The sequence below is a fragment of the Microtus oregoni genome, unplaced genomic scaffold (genome assembly GCF_018167655.1).
Source record: "Microtus oregoni isolate MIOR12 unplaced genomic scaffold, Mior012 000012F_ref0000307, whole genome shotgun sequence".
Taxonomy (NCBI): Eukaryota; Metazoa; Chordata; class Mammalia; order Rodentia; family Cricetidae; genus Microtus; species Microtus oregoni.
Genome location: NW_024543071.1, coordinates 52,934,029 through 52,942,260, shown reverse-complemented (window position 1 = coordinate 52,942,260; position 8,232 = coordinate 52,934,029). Strand labels below are relative to the sequence as shown.

Sequence of the window (8,232 nt, the reverse complement as noted above, 5' to 3'; positions counted from 1 at the left end):
GGGAATTGAACTCAGGACCTTTGGAAGAGCAGGCAATGCTCTTAACCGCTGAGCCATCTCTCCAGCCCGCAGACTTCACTCTTTTCTCCAGAAATCAAAACCCTGCACTTTCAGGGCCTGGTTAACAAGACGCTGATTATGAGGGATTCTGTTTTTATGATTAAATGACCTTCAAAATCTGCTATTGTCTGGCTGGCTGCTGGCAACTTCCCTACCTCTGAGAAGTCATCCCTAGCCCTGAACGAATCCCAGAATTCCAGTTCAAGCTAACTGGACCCACAGAGTAGGTTTATCAAAACCAAAACCAAAACAAACCAAAACAAACGACAACAACAACAAAAAAAAAACCCCACCAGATAGTCATAAAGAACAGGGTCAGAGGTCAGAGACTATCACGAGCCTAAGTACCATACAGTTTCCCCTTTTCTGTCTGCAGCCTACTCTGAGATGAAAATGCCCAAACAAAGCTGGAGAGCACTGACTGCTCTCCCAGAGGACCCAGGTTCGATTCTCAGCACCACATGGCAGCTCACAGTCATCTGTAACTCCAGTGCCAGGGGATGGAACACCTTCTAGGCTTTATTAGAAGTAAGTGCAGGGTCACAAAGAAAGAGACCATCACTCCAGCTGAAGCGCTGGCAGGGCAAACTGTACTTTTGATGGTGAGAGTCTGCTTGGGAAGAGTGAACACACAAAGACAGGAAGTTCATTTGGTTTTTGTTCTAAATCAGACAGTGGCTGTGTCCTTTCCTCATCGACTGAGGTCAGACCTCACAGTCTTAATTTAATTGAATGGTCTGAAAATAACTGGTACCCAGGAACGAAGGAAAGGGAAAGGGGCCATTGCTCCAACAAAATTCCTGGAATACAACCATGAACCTTTCTGCCTCTCTGTGTTTCTTTCCCTTTTGAGGGCACCAGTTCACCCTTCCTCCCTCCTTTCCCTTTCTTGGTTGTTTGTTTTGGTTTTCTTTTTGAGATAATGTCTCACTCTATAGTCCCGAGTGGCCTGGAATTTGCTATGTAGATTAGGCTGGCCTTTAGCTCACAGAGGTCCATCTGCCTCTGCCTCCTGAGTGCTGGGGTAACTGGCAGGTGGCCTGGTTTTTGTGTGGGTTCTGTGGATCTGTGCATGCCTTTCCCCACCAGTGTTTTCATTCTGTGGCAGGCTGAATCCATACCCAGAGAGCATCCAGAGCTGGGGCTTGCCTGGACCGTCATGGTAGAACAGACTTTGCACAGCACCAAGTTTGTCCCTGAAGGTTGCTTCCTGGCTGCCTCCTCTCTTTGGGTTCTGTATTTTAGTTTCTGTTGTTTTGGAGGAAACCGGATCTTAATGTGTAGTCCAGACTAGCTTTGAACTCTTGATCCTCCTACCTTGGCCTTCCAAGTGCTGGGATTGTAGGCATGTGCCCCCATGATTGGGCTGCTTTAGGTTCTTCAGCCTGGGCAGCACCTTGCTCTACTCAGTCTGTCAGGACCTGACTGTCACAGTCCCTGAGGTCACTGTTTTCCTCCACTATGTAGGGCGTTTTCAGACTCTCCTGGGACACTGCCATCTGTCTGAACTGTCTTGTCCTAACAGGCCTGATGGATAATCTTCCTCCAGAACTTGGTTGAAATGCATCTTGATCCCATGTACTGTTTCTGCATTGTCCCATGTCTGGCTTGAGACTTCCCTCCTACGAATGGCATCTTTTGTTATCCCATAGATGCACCTGTGTCATGATGGCCGGTTGTTGGGCCCCAGGCTCCTTTTATGATGATGGGGAAATTCATTAATTTTATATTTTTTAATTTTAATTTTATTTTATATGTATGGGTGCTTTTGTCTGTGTGTATGTTTGTGTACCACTTACATGCCTGGTACCTAAGGAAGCCAGAAGACAGTATTAGATCCCTTGGAACTGCAATTACAGATGGTTGTGAAGTTCTACATGGAAAAATCAAATCACAGACCTCTGGAAGAGCAGGTGGTGCTTTTAACTGCTGAACCATCTCTCTTAGCTCCTCATTTAATTTTTCTTTTTGAGACAGGTCTTTCTATACAGGCCTGATTGGCCTGGAACTTGCTCTGTAGACCAGGCTGGCCTCGAACTCACAGAGATCCACTTGCCTCTGCTTTCCAAATGCAAGTGCTAGGATTAAGAGTGTGTGTAGCTTCCAGCACTTGGGAGGCAGAGGCAGGCAGATCTCTGTGAGTTCGAGACCAGCCTGGTCTACAAGAGCTAGTTCCAGGACAGGCACCAAAGCTACAGAGAAACCCTGTCTTGAAAAAAACCAAAAACCAAAAAAATAAATAAATAAATAAATAAATAAGAGAGAAAGAAGAGTGTGTACACCACACCTGGCACCTTATTTAAAAATCTTATGTCAGGCAGCAGTCTACAGAGCGAGTTCCAGGACAGCCAGGGCTACACAGAGAAACTTTGTCTTGAAAACCAACACCCCCCCAAAAAAATTACGTTACAGAAGATATAGTTGCAGTAACCCCTCATCATTTGTTGGGGACGGGTTCCACAATCTCTCCCAAGATACCAAAATCCTCAGATGCACATATCCTTTGTATAAAATGGTACAGTAAACTGGAGGTGATGGCACACTCCTTAAATTCCAGCACTGGGGGAGCAGAGGCAGGTGGATCTCTGTGAGTTCGAGGCCAGCCTGGTCTACAGAGCGAGTTCCAGGCCAGCCAGGACTACACAGAAAAACCCTGTCTCAAAAAAAATTTAACTATTTATATAAATGGCATAGTATTTCATATAACCCATGCACATCCTTCAGTACATTTCCTTAAATCATGTCTAAACGATTTACAGCAACAAATACAATGGAGCTCTACATAAATAGCTTTTATTATGTTGTCATTAGTGTGTATATAAGGAAAAAAACGTGGGCGTCGGTCTGACAGCAGCATCTTCCTCAATTGTTTTTTATTATAAGTATATATGCTTATTAGTATATATATATAAGTATATATACATTGGAGGCAGAGGTAGCTCGGTGGTTAAGAGCACTCTTGCTTTTGCAGAGGACCCAGATTAAGTGCTCAGAACCCACCTAGTGCCTCACAACCATCTGTAACTCCAGTTCCAGGGTCTGACACTTGTGAACTCCTTGTGAGTATGTATGCTTGTGGTACACATATATACAGGCAAACACACATATATGTAAAGCAAAATTAATCAGAAAAATATATTAAAATGTATTCATTTGTATGTAGGTATATTGGTGAGGGTGTGTGTGTGTGTGTGTGTGTGAGAGAGAGAGAGAGAGAGAGAGAGAGAGAGAGAGAGAGAGAGAGAGAGAGAGTCAGTGTTTTCTTCACCTTGTCTAGCATGGTCTCTCTTGTTTCTGTCACTGTGCCACATTCTCAGGGCGAGCTGGCCCATGAGCCTCTGGGTGAGCTCTTGTCTCCACCTGCGTCTCTATGGGTTCCGAGTATTGGTCTCCAGTCAGCAGGCTTGCAGGGTTCACACTTCACTGCTGAGCTGTTGTGGGTTAGCCTTCCACCTTGTGTTTGGCGGTGTCTCTATGGAACCTGGAGCTTTCCAGTTTCGCTAGCCTGGCTGTCGCTACCTTCAGCAGAGGGATGGAGGTGTGTGCGTCACCACCAGAGCTTTTTAATGTGGGTGCCGGGGAGCAAACTCAGGTTTCTGAGTTTGTGCAGCAAGCGCTTTACCAGCTGAGTCAGTCCCAGACCCAGGGGAAAAGGACAAGAAAGAGTCCAGGCATCTCCGTGTGGATGATTATTATTTTTAATCTTTTTTTATTTTTTATTTTCGAGACAGGGTTTCTCCGTAGCTTTTGGAGCCTGTCCTGGAACTAGCTCTTCTAGACCAGGCTGGCCTCGAACTCACAGAGATCCGCCTGCCTCTGCCTCCCGAGTGCTGGGATTAAAGGCGGGCACCACCACCGCCCGGCTATTTTTAATCTTTTTATTCACAATTAGTTAATTTCGCATATGTCAACCCCACCAATAAGGAGGGCTGACTCTGTACCCTGTTATATTAAAAACAAAAGACTGTAAGCATTTTTAAAACTTTTAACAGAAATTGTCATGAAAGTGTAGCTCCGCTAGCTCTCCAGTAAGAGAGCGCACAGGCCTGCAGTTCTGCTCCACCGTGGGCAAATCCCTGAGGCTTCCAGTTCGTGTTGGTTACTTTCTTTTCACACTTGGACTTTAGTCTTTTTTTTTTGGTAGACCAGGATGGCCTGGAACTCCATAGACCAGGAGGGCTCGGATTCAGAGACCACCTGCCTCTGCTTCCCTACTGCTAGGATTAAAACTGTGGGCCACCATGTCTGACTGGTATTTCCTATTTTGCTTTATTTTATTTTTGTATTATTATTTTATTTGTGTGTGCGCATGTGTATATGTATACAAGTGGTGGTCAGAAGACAATTTTGGAATCAATTCTTTCCTTCTACTGTGGGCTTTAAGGATTGAGAGACAAACTCAGGTCCTCGTGTTTGCTTGGCAAGCACTTTAACCCCTGAGCCCTCTCCACAGCCAGACTCCTGGTTTCTAGTCTAGTCTAGGTTGGTTTGTTTGTTTTTTTTTTTTTTTGGTTTTTCGAGACAGGGTTTCTCTGTGGTTTTGAAGCCTGTCCTGGAACTAGCTCTTGTAGACCAGGCTGGTCTCGAACTCACAGAGATCCACCTGCCTCTGCCTCCCGAGTGCTGGGATTAAAGGCGTGCGCCACCACCGCCCGGCCTGGTTTTTTTTTTTTTTAAGTAGTCTATTGATCCATTGATTTTTTTAGAACCTTTGATGTATCTTGAACCAGTTTGTCTCCTTGCCTCTTTTTCTTAAAAAACAAAACAACCAAACAACCCCCCCCCCACCGCCCATGTACACACACATACAGACATTGGGAGCTGGAGCGGTGGCTTGGCAGTAAGGGAATGTCTTGTGTTCTTGCAGAGGACCTGGATTTGTTTCCTAGCACTCACATGGTGGCTCACAACCACCATAATTCCTGTTCCAGAGGCTCTGAGGCCACTTTCACTTCCACAGGGCGCAAGGGTGGTGAGGGGGAGCCCCTGCAGCTTTCTGAGATTCAAGAGGGCCATATCCAGCCTCCCGATCTGTCTAGTATGAAATTAGAACTGTTTAAGACTCTCTCCTGAAGCTTCTCCCCAGGAACCCCGTGTTCCCGGGGAGGCAGGACCTGAGATGGCCCTGTGGGGATGTGGGCTTGGGAGCATACCAGGCCACCTGGCAGCTGGGTGTAAGGAAAGGTGCCAGCCTCTCCACACACCCAATCACATTCCCCATCCCTGGGCAGCTGCTTCAAGTCTTTGGCAGTGAGCCTGTGGCTGCTGCCTCTCATTTTCCGTCAAAGGCTCCGACAGAGGCAGCTGGCACTCAAGGTGTTCTTGTTCGGGGCATGTAAAGTCTGAGATAAAGCTGAGCATTCAAAGCCTCAAACAGGGGTCAGTGAGATAGCCCAGCAGGCAGAGGCACTTGCTGTGTAGTGGCACAAGTTTGATCTTGGGACTCACAAGGTAGAGGGAGAGAACCACCTCCAGGAAGTTGTCCCCTGACCTCCACACATGCATGGGGCACAAAGGTGCCCCCCATAAATAATGTAGTCTAAGAAATTTAAAAAATCAACAAAAACAAGACCAAAAAACAAAACAAACCAACAAAAAAATAACAAGTGGATGGGAGAAAAGGCTCAACAGTTACAATGGCAAGAATGCTGAGTGTTGGGGAGGCGGTGGGTGCAGGGCAGAATAGAGTGAAAGGAAACCTCAAAATAGCCACACATCAGAGGCATGCTCGCCTACACAGCTCAGGTGACGGCCCTACCCAGCCTGGACTTTGCCCTGGGAAGGGAAGGTGCTTGCCAGGTTGTGGGCTGGAGCTTTTTCAGACATTCATGTGGTGTGTGTATGTGCACGCTCGCACGCGTGTGTGCCGCCCTCTGCATCTGCAACTTCCACACCCATAGCTTAAGATGTGGTGTGTGTGTGTGTGTGTGTGTGTGTGTACTGTCTCTGCATCTGCAACTTCCACACCCATGGCTTCAGACATTCACGTGGTGTGTGTGCGCGCATGTGTGTATGTGTGTGTGTGTGTGTGTGCGCGCGTGTGTGTGCGTGTGTGTGTGTGCACACGTGTGTGTACTGTCTCTGCATCTGCAACTTCCACATCCATGGCTTCTGCACTGAACATGTATAGTCTTTTTTCCTTGTTATTCTCTAAAGGAGAGGACACAAAGATTACAGGAGGATGTGTATATACCGTGTGTGTGTGTGCGCAGTGAACTTTATGGATGATATTCAAGAAAATAGGGTTCCCTAAGGTCCGAGCCTTCTTCTGGCGGTCTGGAATGGAAACTGTGAGGGGACACACTCACTGTCGGAGGCTGAGCTGGCACAAGGACTCCTCAGCAGTCAAAGACTTCTCTCTTGCTCTTGTATTCTTGCTGGGGTGGGTGCTCCAGGCCTTCTTGCTCCTTGGAGACCATGTAGGTCCACCATCCTGTTACTGGGGTCATTCATTGTCACACCAGGAAATATGATAATGTCATCGAGAGCATTGCCAGCCCCAGAGTCAAAGGTGGTAGAGTGGGCATCACTGTTAAAGTCGAGGGAGATAACCTGGTCCTCCGTGTAGCCTAGGATGCCCTTTAGTGGTTCCCCGGATGCCTTCTTCACCACCTCCTTGAAGTCTTCACGCTTGGCAGCTTTCTCCAGGCAGCATCTCAGATCCTTGACAGACACCATGGGAAGTTATGCTTCCTGTTCAGCTCTGGGATCACCCTGACCACTTGGCAGCACCAGTGGATGCAGGGATGATGTTCCGGGCATCCCCATGGCCATCCACAGTCTTCTGGGTGCAGTGATGGTGTGGACCGAGTCATGAGTCCTTCCGCAATGCCAAAACTGACATGGATGAGCTTGGCCAGGGTCGGCTAAGCAGTTTGTGCAGGAAGCACAGCTGACAACCTTGGGGGAGTTGTCTTACTTCTCAGTGTCCACACCCATCACAGATATGGGGGCATTAGCAGAAGGGGTGGAGATAGTGACCCTTTGGACCCCACCCTTCAAGTGGGCCCTAACCTTCTCCATGGTGGTGAAGACACCAGCAGCTCCACAGCACAGTCTGCACCAGCATCACTCTATTTGATATTGGCAGGTTCTTGATCCTGAAAGAGGGTGATGGCCTCCTGTTGACGACATTCTCAGCCTTGACTGTGTTGTGGAATTTTCCATGGGTGGAGTCATAATGCAACCTGTGGATCATGTAATCGAGGTCAATGAGAGGTTAACAATGATGGCAACAATATCCACTTTGCCAGAGTTGAAGGAAGTCCAGGTAACTGGGCACCCTATATGTAGCACAAATAATAAAAACCCAGAGACAGATATTGAGGTTCAATCAGAAATGCAGAGTAGACAGCTACTGACTCTTACTTATTCCTCAGACCGAAAATGGGCGATCCTGTCTCCACAAATCCTCAGACTGAGAGTGAGATCCGTCTCCTCCCATCTTATATTCCTCTCCTGTGCTGGGATTAAAGGCATTCACCACCACCGCCCAGTCTTTGTGGCTAACTTGTGTGGCTTCTGGGATTAAAGGTGTGTGCCACCACTGCCTGGCCTGCATGGCTGACTAGTGTGGCTGTTTCGCCTTGATCTTTGAGCAAGCTTTATTTATTAAGACACAAATAGTATACCACTATTATTTCCCCTCTTTTGTCTAAAATAAAAGGCTATAACTAATATAAGAAAAACTACACACAATATATAAGGCAATAAATACATCAACAGTGTCTAGTCCATTTGCATTGGACAAAATCAGAGTAAATACTCCATATCTATCCTATCTTGGTGAGTTAAAGGCTTGTACCTAATTCACTTTCTATTATAACTTGCTTTATGCATCTGGTAAACAAGGAAAATTATAACAATCTAGTCTTCAACTTCCTCAAACCCAAGAAGGAAATAATATTAACTGAGTAAGCAGGAAGTGCAAGAAAGCGACTTCCAAAAGATGTGAGAAATGACAGAAACAGCTGACAGAACCCAAGGTTCTTCTGCAATGTTGGGGCATCTCATCTTCAGCCTACAGGCTAGCATATCCAACAGACTTTTCTATGAAGCAGGATATTCTGAAGGGCTCTCCCTCCTTGTCTTGACAATATTTGGCAGTCACTTTCTTTTGTGCCCTGCTTGTCCAATTAGGACAGTATACTATCAGCAGTTGAAGCAAGGGCA

At 46.7% G+C, this 8,232-nt stretch overlaps 1 pseudogene; it reads right to left on the bottom strand.

The window, feature by feature from the left end:
* Window positions 1-6,405: 6,405 nt before the first annotated feature.
* Window positions 6,406-6,999, bottom strand: LOC121454780 (annotated as a pseudogene).
* Window positions 7,000-8,232: the final 1,233 nt, after the last annotated feature.